The 16,234-nt window shown below is 44.9% G+C and overlaps 1 protein-coding gene across 4 annotated transcripts in view; it reads left to right on the plus strand.

Annotated features, from left to right (window-relative positions):
• The window catches only part of LOC137528952 (G-protein coupled receptor 4-like), a 119,230-nt gene that overhangs the window by 61,316 nt on the left and 41,680 nt on the right, over nucleotides 1-16,234 (plus strand). Inside the window, exon 1 of one of the 4 annotated variants that reach the window (XM_068250767.1) lies at nucleotides 9,660-9,715. The exons of 2 other annotated variants lie outside the window; for them this stretch is intronic. The gene's annotated coding sequence lies outside the window, so the exon portion shown is untranslated. Of the gene's footprint in view, nucleotides 1-9,659; nucleotides 9,716-16,234 lie in introns of those variants that run through there. One more of the 4 variants, XM_068250766.1, reaches the window with a different exon arrangement.

The following is a 16,234-nucleotide window of genomic DNA, read 5'->3' on the forward strand; positions in this document are numbered from 1 at the left end:
AGATAGTTGTGAAGGAATAAATGTATTAACTGGCTGCCTGGCCATATATGGGAACAATGGAAAGTAATTCGGATCTGCCTCCCATAGGGTCATATTGTCTGAGCAGGAAGAAGCTGATGTGTATGGGGGGCTCTCTGCTTTACTACCCTCCCTCAATTAAGATATAGTCCTCATCCCTGAATGTGACAATAATGCCTCATTAATGTTGTGTACACAGATGTCTGGCAGACAACATCACTCCATTCATCATGGCACATTGCAGGGGACCTGATACACAAATTAGATCACTGTGGTAAAATATGCAGTTATTAAGCCCCATGCACACACTCAACTGACGTCTTTTTAGGCTCTGGCAACTTTTCTTGTGAAACACCTAAAAGAAAAACTCTTGCTATTGTTCAAGCAGCTGATAAGACTGATAAGAAGTCAATTCAACATTTGGATTGACTTCTTATCAGTCTTATCAGCTGCTTGAACAATAGCAAGAGATTTTTTTTTAAAGTGAACCTTAACTGATGACAAAAAAAAGTTTAACTTACCTGGGGCTTCTAGCAACTCCCTGTAGACATCCTGTGCCCGCACCGGGACAAACAACCCTCCAGACCCTGCAGTGACCCAGTTTCGTTTCTGGCGACTGGCCAATGGCCTGGGCATGTGTAGTATGAGAAAATTCTCATACTGCGGGGTCCTGGAGGATCGATTTGTCCCAGCGCAGGCACCTGATGTCCGGGGGAGGGGTTGGTGTCTTCTGTTAAGGTTCACTTAAAATATATTTTTGTATTTGCTGTATGGCTACCCTGGAAATGAGCGGGATCTGAAGGCTGCCATATTTGTAATTTTAAACAATACCAGTTGCCTGGCGTCCTGCTGTTCTTTCATGCATCAGTAGTGTGTAATTCACATGCCTGAAATAAGCATGCACCAAATCTAGTCAAACTTTGAGAGGATCTGTAACATACTAAAGTAAAAAAAATAAAAAACATGTATACTTGCCTCTGGACCCTAATCAGGCTTCCCCCATCGTCCTGTGCCTCGTGTGTCTCGTTCCAGTGCTGGGTCCCTCGAACAGAGCAATAATATTTACATTGCCCACGCAGGCTCACTAGCGGCTCTCCACTCGGGCTCTGGCGGAAATAGCTTAGCCCGATCGGGGTCGCTTTACTGCGCAGGTGCAGACGGCTTGCACCTGCGCAGTAGAGCAAACCCGGTCGCTTTTGGCTGTTTCTGTTGGAGCCTGAGGGAAAGCCGCTAGTGAGCCTATGCAGGACCAGCGACTAGCAGACTGTCGGGGGAGCCAGCACTGAATTCCTTACGCTGTGGACAGGGAAAGCCTCTTTAGGATTCAGAAGCTTCCCCCTCCTGAGGTAAGTATTCCTCCCCCTCCCCCAGGGTGAGACAGGGAACAACTGGGCGCACCATGCGCCCCTATAGGCCGTAATGTGAATTACGGCTATAGCGCTGCTCAGACAGTAATTTGGGTGCCATCAAATGACGGCAGGGGCATAGCAATAGGGGTTGCAGAGGTTGCGACCGCATCGGGGCCCTTAGGCCAGAGGGGCCCGAAGGACCCTCCCTTTACTGCAGTATTAGCTCTCTATTGGTCCTGTGCTCAAAATTATAACTTCTATAGATACTTTGAATAATAGTAATCACTAACCAACTGTTCCCTGTCCCCTTCTTGCACCTCTGACACTGTAGTTGCCATTGGCAGGTTTTGGTGCGTCGTATCAATTGTTATGTATAGAGTGCTTGGGGGGGCCCCATTGTAAAACTTGCATCGGGGCCCACAGCTCCTTAGCTACGCCACTGAATGACGGAACGCAAATTACTATAAAAGCAGTGTCATTTGGCCTCCAGCAATAACGGGCAGAGAAATTACAACTTACCCCTGAGTCCACGATGGCCTGGAGGGGGAATAGTAATTAACGCTGCCAGGACTTTTGCAGGATCGCTGGCGGAATTTGCTGATCACTGGTTATATTTAATTTTCTTGGGACAGAACCCTGCTGTACACAAAGAACAGTAATGGCACCCAGGCACACAATGGAATATTTATGTGCAAGACTGAATTTGCCTGCACCATTGTTTGAAGCCCGGTTCTCTATGAACATACTGAACAACATCTGCTGTTAACCTTGTCTATTGTGTCAACATGCAAACAATCTTCAGAGATGTGGCTGTCTTATGCCGGGCATACACGGCATAGATTATGCGCCGGATCGAGCCGCTGGCTTGATGCCGGCGCATCCCCGCTTGTCCGCGCGGATCGATCCCCGCTCGTCCCCGCGGGCGGCTGCTAATCAGCCGCTCGTTACTCCCATTGTTCTCCCTGCCGGTATCGAGCGCAGTATCGATCCGGCGGGGTATCAGACCGGTTGGATCTTATCAATCGAGCCATCAGGCTCGATTGATAAGCCTGGGGGTGGGGCTGTTGCTGCTGTTTGAATTGCCCCATTCTGCTGTGTAGACTTTAAGATGGAAAGCACAGATAGAATCTTTCTGAGAGAACTGTAGTCTAGCTGTGGCAGTCTGTGTTAAAGCAGTAGGATTAAGCCATACTATGTCAGGAAAAAAAACCTGCATATATAAGTAGATAAATACTTGATCTACTTGCATAACACATGTGTTCTACTATCCACGTTTTGATTTCAATGAATTCTATACAGTAAATGAACAGAGTTCTGTTCCTGGTGGGGACCATGTCTTTTGCCCAAAGTTTGAGGCTAAACCCTGATGTCATTTCTGCCCTTAACTTTTTTTCTTTTCTCCAAATGCTGAGTCACCTCAGCCTTGCTTGTAAACACAAGTGAGCAGAGGATCATGTTTCAGACAAGCAGTTAGGCAGGGAAATAAATGGAAGAGGAGGAATATATTATAGATAAAAAGAACCCCCAGCATTTAACTGTTTGGCACTGACTATTAAAGTATGTGATCACTCCAAACCATAACATCAGTAAAAGTTTTGAACATTTTGAATGCTGTATTAGCATCTTTATCACTTACACTGTAGTTTACTTCCTGTCAGGACTGAGTCAGCCACTTACATACCTGATATTTAACTCTTTCAGACAGAGAAAGAAAAAAAGGAACACAGCATAGTTATTTGTGTGCTAGGCACTGTACATACACATGTCTATCTCATCATGTGAATGTCACTTCAGGTATCCTTTAACCAAACTGCCTAATTGTCGTCTTACTTTAATCTGTTGGACGACAATAAGGCGTCTATGCGTGTAAACTGCTAGACAAATAACTGATAACAGGCACTTTGCCCGATCCAACTGGCAGAACAACTCACACGACTGTTGGGCTATTGTATATATGATATTGAACGACTTGTACTTGTTGTGAATGTGGCCATATCATATCATGCAATCCATCATTCTGCTTGCGTGTGCAGTATGTAAATGAGTTGGTCGCTTGCTCAGTTGGTTTGGCCGTGTGAAAATACAGGTGGTCTTGCGATTGGTCATGTCGTCGTGTTGGCCATGCAATTTGTTGGACATGTGTACGAACCTTTACAGGAGGAGACTATTGTCTGAACTTCTGACCAGCTGACATCCACCAATGATGGAACTTGTACACAGACCAGCTCTGCATGGGTCTAGGACAGGCATGGGCAAACTTGGCCCTCCAGCTGTTACGGAACTACAAGTCCCACAATACATTTGCCTTTATGAGTCATGACTGTGGCTGTCAGACTCCTGCAATGCATTGTGGGACTTGTAGTTCCGTAACAGCTGGAGGGCCAAGTTTGCCCATGCCTGGTCTAGGAGAACATTTGTGCCTGGACTGGGCCTTTTAACGCATTAATAGCTGAGACAATGCAATATTTAATAACTTGTTACTTACAACTAGATGTGGCAATGTGTGGGAGCAGTCAGATACACACACACACACACACACACACACATCCCTCTATTGCAATACAAGAACTAGAAACCACATCCGGTTTTGTGGGTTACAGCTTTAGGAAGTCTGTCTGCTGCCAGCTACAGTGAACTGTGTGTTTCCTGCTAACCACAAGCAGTTTAGTTGTCTTATGTAAAACATACCCAAATGGATGTAATTTTGTGCAGCTCCAGATCATGTACTTATAGTTTCCAACTCTCCTGCATCTGCAAAGATTGTTTCAGCGAGCACATACAGAGGTTGGACAAAATAGTGGAAACGCCTTGAAAATCAACAAAGTATATTTTAATATGGTGTAGGTCCACCTTTTGTGGCAATTACAGCCTCAATTCTGAGGTGTTGATTCATACAAATTGTGAATTGTTTCCAAAGGAATTTTAGCCCATTCTTCAGTTAAAACACCCTCCAGTTCTTTTAGAGATGATGGAGTGGAAATTGACTTTTTACTTGAATCTCTAATAACGACCATAAATGCTCAATAATGTTGAGATCTGGGTATTGTGGTGGCCAGATGAGATACTCAACTTCATTAGAATGTTCCTCATGCCATTCTTTAACAATTCTAGCTGTATGGATTGGGGCATTATCATCTTGAAAGATGGCATTCCCCTCCGGAAACAGCTCTTGAACCATAGGATGAACTTGGTCGCCCAAAATTCTTAAATATTCTCGGCTGTTAATTCTTCCATGAAGGGAAATCCTTGGCCTGGCGGATTTCCAAGAAATAGCACCCCAGATCATCACAGAACCCCCGCTATGTTTTACGGTTGGGAGAAGGCAGTCTGGATGAAATGCTTCTTTTGGCTGTCTCCAAACGTACACTCGGCCGAAGGTCGGAAATAAGGTAAACGATGATTCGTCAGAGAAAATCACATTTTTCCACTGCTCGAGGCATGGGCATAGAAATAGGGGGTGCAGAGGTAGCAACCGCATCTGGGCCCCTCCCTCAATGACAGTATTAGCTCTCTATTGGTCCCGTGCTCATAATAATCACTTCTATTGATACTTTGAATAGTAGTAATCATTAACAAACTGTTCCCCATCCCCTTCTTGCACCTCTGACACTGTAGCTGCCATGGGCAGGTTTTGGTGTGCCGTATCAATTGTTATGTATAGAGTGCTTGGGGGGCCCCATTTAAAAACTTGCATCAGGGCCCACAGCTCCTTAGCTACGCCTCTGGCTTGAGGGACCAATTCTGGTGGTTTCTTTACCACTCTAAATAACACTGAGTGGGATTTGAGCAGAAGAAATGTACCTGAGAAAATGTACCTGAGAAGAAAAGGAAAGAAACGTACATACCTGGGGCTTTCTTCAGCCCCCTTTAGTGCGCTCGCTCCCTTGCCATCTTCCTAGGCCGCCTTGATTTGGGCCAAAGGCCATATCGCCATTCTTGAGTGCTTGGGGGCCGAACTACCGATGTTAAACACAATTTTTGCTAATTGCTTTTAGGTACACTATGCTTGGGACATTTTGCCAGGTATTTTTGCCCATTTATCTTTAGCAATGAGCTCCAAATCTTTCAGGTTGAAGGGTCTTCTTGCCATCACCCTGATCTTTAGCTACCTCCACAGATTTTCTATTGGATTTAAGTCAGGACTCTGGCTGGGCCACTCCCAAAATGTTAATGTTGTTATCTGCTAACAATTTTTTCAGTTTGGGGGCCGAGCATTTGGAATTTTAAATAAAGTTAATTATACTTGCCAAGTGTCCCGAAGCCCAGCTTCCGCCCATAGTCCCGACCCTAGCAGAAGAGGTCACATGCGCTTCTCTGATATGACCTCTTTCACTAGGGGGCGGGCCTACGGACAGAAGCCAGACGTCAGGACAACTGGTAAGTACTGTATATTCCTTTTTCAGAATGCTGCGCTCCCATGTACTTAAGATCTTCTTATAATGAACCGCTCAAAAGAAAGAAAGAAAATAACATAGTGTGATACTGCTTCAATAAGTTTCCCTTTTCCACACCACCAGTGCTTGTAGCCTTTATCCCATGCACATTCCCCACGACTCATAGGGTTATACAGATCCTCACCATGTGAAATGCCTGCCAAATTACAGACAGCAAACCAGCACCATATATACTCTCCCAGAGCATGCAGGTATCCACCAGATCATATGTGGCCTCTCACCTCACTCCTAGCTGTCCAAATTATAAGACAGCACCAGCGCTCAGTGTCTCACATGGACCATCCCAGTAGCTCTCCCAACCGATATTACTTCACTCAGGCAGATTCCTTATGTCAGCCTATCAAGTAAAGGACTTGACATAGCGTAAAACCATTAGCGTTTATTTAAGAATATAAAATAGTGCACTCACATGTAACCAGTAAAAACAAGCATGTAACACTCAGAGCTCTTCCTCGCCAGCCTCGTACGCCTGTAGCTCCGCCCTACGCGTTTCGTGCATGCGCACTCATCAGGGGCTGATGGCGTCTGATTGGCCGGCGCTTTTATCCACACTAACCTGCAGTATCTACCTATCACCGCATTTGCCCTTATTCAAAATGGCCGTTAGGCCACTTCCGCCCTCTCCTTCCGTTACATCCTCCTAGCATCCTCCTATCCTAAGTAACCATGTCAGAGGGGGCGGTGCCCCGGAGGACGCCCGTCACTATACATCACCATGGTGACTGTAAACAGCCACCCATAGGTGTCCGAGCCTCCTGCGCCGCCCATCCACATCATTTCATGGTCGTTCCTTAGATGTCATTCAGCAGGCTTTCTGACTATTTCCGCGGCAGCCAAATTCAGGGCTATACCGGCCCTATAACGCTACCAAACCGCCAGCATATCTAAGTGTTTAGTGATACAACAATATAATAATAAAATTTATACATTGAACCATTAGGTTATTAATAATAGAATTCTAAAACCATTATGTCTTACAATGGCAGCAATAGAACAGCTAAAAGGCCAGCATAATATTGAAAATCAATAAAAATTAATAAAAAATTAATAAAAAATTAGAAGTTCATTAATTAAACATATGTGCCATACATCACCATTATCGATCGCTACAACCTCATATATAGTATGGGACACCCCCTAATTCCATGAAACCCCCAATAAGCCAACATTGGGGTACTTAAATAACCACCCACCCAAAAAGACTCCACCGATCCCCACCCCCCAAAAACAATGTGGATTGTGGACCCCGGACGTGCACACCACCCCCACATGTATGGCAGGAGGCGCACTCATCCAACATCCACAGAGCACATACCCCCCAGCCAGGACGAAGGCCCTTATTACTTCCCCATGCAAAAAGAAGAAAAGGAAGAAGTAGAAAAAAGAGAGAAAGGGGACTAGAAGGGACCAACTCAATCATTAGATATAAAGCAATTGAGATCAAATTCAACATTGAGCCCTCTGGGTTGCATTGTTTTCATCTCGTATATCCATCGTGACTCCATTTTTGACAGTTCCCTCATTTTATTGCACCCCCTCCAACTACCCCTCAACTTATCTATCCCACAAAACTTCATGCCCATCGGATCCCGATCATGTTTCTCAGCAAAATGCTTAGACATATTGTGTCCAACATTCCCTTTTTTAATATTCCTAACGTGTTCACCAATCCGTTCTTTCAACTTTCTAGTTGTTCTTCCAATGTATTGTTGTCCACACGGACACCAGCACATGTAGACAACATGAGTAGTATTACACGTAATACTGTCTTTGATAGCATATTGTTTCTTATTTACTTTACCCACAAATCTATCCCCCCTCTGTGCCTGTGCTTCTCTACATCCCACACAGTTCCGGCACGGAAAGAAACCTTTGTTCCCCACTAGATCCCCCCTAATCCTTGGAGGTCCATCGATAAAGCTTGGGACAAGGATTTGCTGTAAATTTTTTGCCCTCTTGTATATAAATTGAGGTCGCATCGGTATAGTTTGTCCCAGGATACTGTCTGCTCTCAAAACATTCCAGTGCTTTTTAAATGGTTACATGTGAGTGCACTATTTTATATTCTTAAATAAACGCTAATGGTTTTACGCTATGTCAAGTCCTTTACTTGATAGGCTGACATAAGGAATCTGCCTGAGTGAAGTAATATCGGTTGGGAGAGCTACTGGGATGGTCCATGTGAGACACTGAGCGCTGGTGCTGTCTTATAATTTGGACAGCTAGGAGTGAGGTGAGAGGCCACATATGATCTGGTGGATACCTGCATGCTCTGGGAGAGTATATATGGTGCTGGTTTGCTGTCTGTAATTTGGCAGGCATTTCACATGGTGAGGATCTGTATAACCCTATGAGTCGTGGGGAATGTGCATGGGATAAAGGCTACAAGCACTGGTGGTGTGGAAAAGGGAAACTTATTGAAGCAGTATCACACTATGTTATTTTCTTTCTTTCTTTTGAGCGGTTCATTATAAGAAGATCTTAAGTACATGGGAGCGCAGCATTCTGAAAAAGGAATTTGATTACATCATATGCTTGGTGACTGATGCAGCGATCCATGGACATTTAAGTAATCTGGTCTGGACTTTGGTTTATGGACTATATTTATATGAATGTTTAGATCTAATTATATGTTAGGCAAGTGAGCGCACATTACATAGTTTTTCAAGTACTGTATATTAAAGTTTATTTAAAAAACAAAAGGCAAATCAGAAGCGCTGTACAGTTTACTGTACAACGCTTTAAATCGGGGCAAAACCAGATTGCAATCGACTTAGGAATTGCTGCAAACAGCGATTTGCCGATTTTAAAAGCATTGCAGTGGTTCCTAGTTGGAATCAGCCCTTATGCCTGCAATTTCCCATCAGACGGATGGGTCGAATCAATTATTTCCACCAAGTTCGATCTGATTTCCGATCATTTATTTATTTTGATTTTGTATAGAAGTGATCAGAAAATCGATCGGAAATCAGATCAGACCGGTCTGAAATAATTGATTCGACTGACAATCTGAGGAAAAATTGCATGGTGTGTACCAGGCATTAGGGAGATACCATTCATTACCCTGATCGAGCATATGTCTAAGGCCTTGTTCACATTACACACGTTGCCTGTCCGTATTTCGGCAACGCGCACAGGAGGCAAACACGCACGAACATCAGAAGTGCATAGACTGCACGGTCTGATGTTCACACTGCATGCGTTCCGGACTAGTGCGGTGCACGCACGCGTGCTGCCTGCATTTTTTTAGCAAAACACGCCGCTGACCCATGCATAGCCATCTGCGTGTGATAATGTGAATGAGGCCTCACAGTGTGGACCCTGCTGTTTTCTGGTCTTGTAGTACTTAAGTCCCAGGTTCAGTTCCTGGCCAGACATGATATTTGTATAGTCTTTTTCTGTTTACAATAGTTCCTTTTCTCAATCTGAAAAATATTCTGATAGGTCAGTTGCCTTCTCTGTCCCCCCCCCCCCCCCCCCAGAATGATGTATGGACACAAGATTGCAGCCCTGCTGAGGGAACAGCGAGTGATGTCAATTGTTCTTTCCTGCAGTCTGTCAGCATTGAGAACACAGTTTCTACACTGGAGAAACCAGATGAGAGTGATATAATTTTCTTACAATAGAATGAAAGCATTAACTACAATCAGCAATGAGATTAATTTTCCCCGCATGGAGTAATTTAGTGAGATAATTGTGCATTGTCTAGTTCCAGGGAGGGAGGGGTTAATATAGGCTGTTAGGGGACAGTCTTTACATACAGCCCTTTACTCTGCCCCCTATGGTGATTGTTAGAGCTGGGATGAGTCAGACACATAAAGATCAGAGCTGCTGTTGTGACTGCAGACAGTGCAGAGCTGTGTGAGGGAAGACACTGAGGAACTCACTCCTCAGGTAAGATATAGCCTCCTGCATGTGTGTGCATGTCTGGGATATGTGTGTGCTGTCTGTTTGTGTCACTGTGTTACATCTAGCCAGAATATGAGACTTCAGTGTTAATATCCAGGTAGCACCATGAGGCTTCTGTCCCACATACTTTCCTCTGTTGTATAGGGGTTGTATAGCAAATCCAGCATTGTGTATCTCCTGTTATAGTACTATAGCATTTCATGGAGAGAATTGCCTGTTTTATCATTTAGCGTGCATGGATAAAGAAGAACATAGATTATTCATGACCTGTACAGCAGTTAAAGGGTTACTAAATTCAAAATAAAAAAAAAAACAGTTTAACTTTGCAGCCCCCTGAAGTCATCCTGTGCACACGCCATAAGTCTGAGTCCTTCCATTGAGCAGCGGCGACCCCCGCAAAGCTGTCCAGTCAGAGGCTACCGCACGGCCCCGAGCCGTGAGCACCCTGATTGCGCTCTGTGCGTGCGCAGTAGACATTTTTGCGTACTTTGCATGCTCAGTGAGGAGGCGTGTGGCTAGCCAGCTTTGCAGGGGTCGCCGCTGCTGGCTGAAGGGACTCGAAAGGATGGAGTTGGGAACAGGATGACTCGAGGGGGCTGCAAGAATCCCCAGGTAAGGTAAACTGATTTTTTTATTTTGACTTTAGATTTCCTTTTAGGACAGCCATACATCTAGCGATTTTGCATAGAGCGATGAAGCGATCAACTTTATTGCGTGATCAAGTTCAGTGTGGATGATTGAGTTGATCGAATAGTGGCCCACACACTACAGGCGATAGGCTGTGCAATTCACCTTCTCTAATCAATATTGTGCCTCCATGCTCTGAATTCAAAAATCGATTCTTGGTTGATCGAGATCATGTGAAACCGTAAGATTCTAGATATTGGTCAATTGTCGATTGCGCATTTTAGAACACACTCTTATCGGAATTGGTTGATCGATCAGGCTCTTCCACACTGAAAATGACGATCGTGCTGCAATCATGATTTTCAGTTAGTGCCGAGTGCACATTTTGCAAACATTTACAAGTGCAGTCTGCGTGCGGGATTGCGTTTCCCGGTGTGAAAAGAAGAAAAAAATACAGAAACTTTTTTTCAATGGGACTGCGTTTGCTATGTGATTTGCAAGCGCTCACGTTGATTTTACCTAATCGCAAACACAGGAAAACTGCAGCAGGCACTGTGATTACGATTGGATCGCACCACTCTGTACAGGGCCATTACTATGTTAATCTCAGTGCCTTTGTGATTGGCAACCCGCATGCACCTCAAAAATCAGATCGAAGCGCATGCAGTGTGAAAGAGCTCTAATGGCCAAGTCTCCAGCAACCAGTAACTGCCACTAGACCTAATTCACTTCATTTTTGTGGACCAGCAATGGCAACAGCAAGTGCACAGCAACTAGTTGCTTGAGCTAGTGACTGGTAGCAACAACTAGTTATTTGTGCTAGTGACTAGGAGTAGCACTAGCAACTAGTTGCTATGATTAGCGTCTAGTTGCTGTGACTCGGTCACCCATATGATATGGCCCTAATGCTGGGTACACACTGTACAATTTTCTGTGCGATTTTCCGACACAATTGTTTCATCCGCACGATTCTGTGCTCGATTCTCTTCATTCGTTTTTCTTATCTTTTTCCATTCACTGCTATGAGAAACCGAGCGCAGAAACGATCGGGAGTAATATTGGACCTGATGGATTTTATCAATCGGATCCATCTATCGCACGGAAAATCGTATCATGTGTATTAGGCATAACCTATACACAGCAGGTATACATACGCTAGTAAGTAGACGTAGGGTCAATCAAATAAACCATTTTATATCTCCTTGATATCAATCTACTTCCTGGACTTCCACCTTGAACTGATATGGATTGCTCGTTGCCCCCCACACTTGATTTCTGCTGTAATTTGATTAAGACCAAATATGGCAATGTGGCAATTAATTGATCGCTTTTTATATTGGGGACAAAGCAAGTGTCTGTGTAATCCAGTCAAAATACATTGGTCTGGTTACCCCATTTCACCTCCAGAGCAGTAACCCTAGAAAGCATTTGCAGTGTTTACCCTATGGATGCCTGCCATGAGCCTCGGGCTGTGTACTTTGGTGGCATCAAGTATGTTTTTAATAACACAGTCGGGGTGTGTACACACACTAGATCAGTGTCACCTAGATCAGTGTTCATTAGGGCGACCCTGTGGAGGACGAGTGTTACACAAATACATTGCTTGGCTATAAGCAAGTACCATGTACTACTTGATAGAGAGGGGGAGGAGGGATGCGGCACAGAATCCGATGGTAATTGTGATAAGTAGTAAAATAATACTCGTTCCTCCTCGTTTCTTGCTCCTTGTTTAGCAGTCTGATAGAATGGATCACTAAATAACAGGGGCAGCTGTGCACAAACTAGACATGGGCATACTCGGCCCACAATGCATTTGCCTTTGAGTCATGTCTGTGGCTTTCAAACTCCTGCAATGCATTGTGGGACCTGTAGTTCCTTAGCAGCTGGAGGGCCAAGTTTCCCCATGCCTGCACTAGATTGTCGCCCATGACCACTTTGGCCAAAGGCTGTCTAGCATGTGTAGGGGACTTCATCTTTTTCTTGCTCTCCAGCAGTGCATTACGGTACACACTCACCTGCAGAATTATTGCCGAGCTCTTTCACCCAGCCTCTGGCTGACGACGCACATGTTGCTATGCAGGGGGCAGAGGGATGACTAGCACATGTGACGGAGTAGTTTACGAATGGAGGGTGGTGAGTGGAGATGGCAGTGCCGGGCATCTAAAGATCTGATGGATCTTTAGTGATCGTCGCGTGGCAACTGTACTACCCGCTAGTATTGCAGTGATACGTTGTTTATTATTTGCTCCCTATGATTTTGTTGTTCCATGGGTATAGGCCTTTATGCTGAATACACACGGTGCGTTCCCGCACTCGATTTCCCGCTCGATCCCCGTCGATTCGTTTATTTCCAACATGTCCGATTTGGATTTCGATGGATCGTTAGGTCGATTCGCATGCAAAGTATGTCAAATCGACCTAATGATCCATCGAAATCCAAATCGGACATGTTGGAAATAAACGAATCGACGGAAATCGAGTGCGCGGACGCACCGTGTGGATCCAGCATTAGATTTATTTAGACACTGAGGACCTGTTTCCACTAAACCCGAATCTTGGCCGAATCTGCATACGAGAGGGGCGGGTTAACTTTGTCTATCTACCTAGTGGCTTACCATCCAGATCACACAGCGGTGCAACCTGAACGGCATGCTGCAGTTTTATGCAACACGCACTTTTAAAACGCTGTAATTCGTCCACCAGCAATAGTGGGAAGCTGAATTACATCATTCCCCAACATCCATGTGGACCTGGAGAGGGAGCAGTAATTAACGCCGCCGGGACTTGTGCAGGAGCAGGGTAAGCCATATATTGGCTGTATCCTGCGGCGAAGTCTCCCGACTGCTATTTCTCATACGCTTTGGGTCACGGCTATGCAGCAGAACAGGATCCATGGCCAAACTGGAAACTGCTCCTAGTGGAAACTGGCTCTTAATAAACATATTACAAAATGATTCAGAATGGGGTGTAAGCATGTGAGGGTGTATCCACTCTACTGCGTAAGGCAGAGTCTGAGTCAAGAGTGTTCTAATCATTCCATGACAGTATTATAGAGAAGGGAAAAGCCTTCTGTAGACATTTACATGAATAATTTGTGATCAGGTGAGTTGTGGGTTTTGTTTTTTATCCTAGTATTTATTTACTGATTATATACTTTGTCACTAACTGTCCCTCAGAGGAGCTCACAATTGAATCCCCACCATTTTCATATATCCATCATGAGCTAAGCATACATACACTCGATGACACTTGGCTGTGTCGGCCATTCAGGACCATCTTGGCCGAGAATACAATATATGAACAGGAGTCCCCCAATGTCTTTTAAATATCTGGCATGTCAGATCTCTAAGGTGATCATACATCAGTAGATTTGGCGGGGTATCGACCATCAGATTAGATAAATATGAAATTTGATGAAAATTGGTGGTGCCAAGAGCATGCCCGTTCGGTAATTCGACCAATTTTTGGTCCGAAATTGGTCACCTGTATCGATCAGACATGCTGGGAAATTGTAGGCCAACGTGCTCAAGTGTGCAGCGGGAAGGGCTTGTTCACCCTATGAGCGTTTGCGTATATATTTTTAAGCACTGGCAATTTCTGAAATCGCCTTAACCTACTTAGCGGAATGCTTGTGTCGGGCATGCCGCTCGCTAGCCTCAGGAGTCCCCCAGTATAAAACTAATTTGGCTATAATGGAAGGTATAGGGAAACCGCAAAGCGCTTGAAAAAGCACTTTATATAGCGATTTCCAAAGCACTTTCATTAATAAACACATTGTATTTATTCATTTCTGGGTGAAAGAGTTCACTTCCTGACTGACGTCAGGAATTAAAAAAAAAAGCATTGCACTGCAAAAGCGCTTAGAAAAGCGCTTTGTAAGCTTTAAAAAAATCGCAATAAATCGCTCAGTGCTTGAAATGACACTGGCTATTTATAATGTGAACACAGCCTTACAGCTTTTAATAATTGCAAACAATGAATGCGACGGAAACTCCTGGCCGCTTACCTCCCCTGCATTAAACTGAACCTAAACTGAGAGGGATATAGATGTTTCCTTTTAAACAATACCAGTTGCCCGGCAGTCCTGCTGATCTCTTTGCTGCATTAGTGGCTGAATCACACACCTGAAAGAAGCATGCAGCTTATCCAGTCTGACTTCAGTCAGAGCACCTGATCTGCATGCTTGTTCAGGGGCTGTGGCTAAAAGTATTAGAGACACAGGATTAGCAGGAGAGCCAGGCAACTGGTATTATTTTAAAAGGAAAAATCCATATCCTTCTCCGTTTAGGTTCCCTTTAATACTTTACCTTTCCAGTGTCTGCCGCTGCCTCTGCACTCTTCTTCCTCATTTACACCCCACGTGGTTGCCAGCGTATTGCACGTGGGGCAAATCAGGAATTGGCCTGCGATTTATGGTGGCCAACAAATCTTTCTCTGATCAGAGAGAGATGTCTTTTGGTTGCTTGATGTATGGGCTCCCTTTAGTGACAGCAATGACCACCCTCTTTACCCTTCCCACCAGAAGCCACTCCATCCACCCTATACAGTCCTTTGGCTGTATCTGTGGGATGTGTTTGTACACTGCAATGGTGCCTGAGGATTGAGTTCCTCTCACCTCCTCGTAGTTACATTGCTTTACTATAGCAGAATACTTCACCCTCAAACTGCCATAGGGCTCATGTCCTGATTGCTTCGGGCAACAACAATTGTGCATGTGTACGTACTTTAAGACCAGTTTAGGGGAATGCCAAATAACTTGCCTAATGTCTGTTCTGTAGAATTTACCAGGTTTGGGAATCTGTGCTCAGCCATGCTGAATATTTGTACTTAACCACTATTGCAGCGCAGAGTAGCAGCGGCCATCTGAACAGAGAGGGATCTATCATTGCCACACACAACACCTTGGGGTTGATTCACTAAGAAACTTGGCGCGAGTAAACTCCTGTTACTCGCACTATTTAACCTTGCGCACCTTAATGCACACTACGCGCACTATTGGCAGCATAGCGTGCATTATTACCTTTAGCAAGAAGAGCGCTCACTATACACAGCATAGCGGATACTCCATTCATCCCGCCCTGGACCCCTTTGGGTCTAGTAACTTTAAAGGAAGTGATCCCTGCACTTTGATTGGCCCAATAGGAGTTTACTAGCGCTATTTTCTTAAGGTGCACACGCACTACATCCGGCAACGGCTGGTCTTTCAGACCCTCCTGCTGAGTGGACGGTCAGCCGACAGTAGTGCGTGTGTACGCGCTGTCAGCGGACTGATAAGGCAGTTTCTGAACGATCCGGTCAGCGCGTACACACGCACTACTGTCGGCTGAACGTCCGCCCAGCGGGAGGGTCCGGCGGACCCGTCGTTGCCGGTGTTCCAACGTGATAACCTACACGTCGAATTTGCCTACATCCACTATCAAACGTATAGCAGGAGGGTTAGGGTTGGGGGAGGGGAAGGGATAGTAAAAGTCTATGGGATGTAGGTTATTTCGACGTGTAGGATAAAGTGTTGGAGCACCGGCGGCAGTGCGAGTGTACGCAAGTGAATCAACCACCTAGAGTTTTAAAAGATTGCAGGCATGAAAGCTATTATAAATCAATTACCCCAGCCCCCATGCTGCTCTTCCTGGGACCTCATGCAGAGTATTAGTGAAGCCCCAGAGGTCTCCTTGTTTGTGTTAATATTTAAATAGACAACACTGTACTGTAGTCCTGCAAACATGTTTGTTTTACCATATAGGCAAATACACAAAATAAGGAGGGGGCATAATGAAATGTTTGTTCACCCAGGTGTCATGTGACAAGTCCATTGTCTCTATACTAAGCAATCCACTGTGCAGGAGAACTTCAGGTGATTACTGTACCCACTTACTTGAC

This window comes from Hyperolius riggenbachi, chromosome 8 (assembly GCF_040937935.1).
Source record: "Hyperolius riggenbachi isolate aHypRig1 chromosome 8, aHypRig1.pri, whole genome shotgun sequence".
Classification (NCBI taxonomy): Eukaryota; Metazoa; Chordata; class Amphibia; order Anura; family Hyperoliidae; genus Hyperolius; species Hyperolius riggenbachi.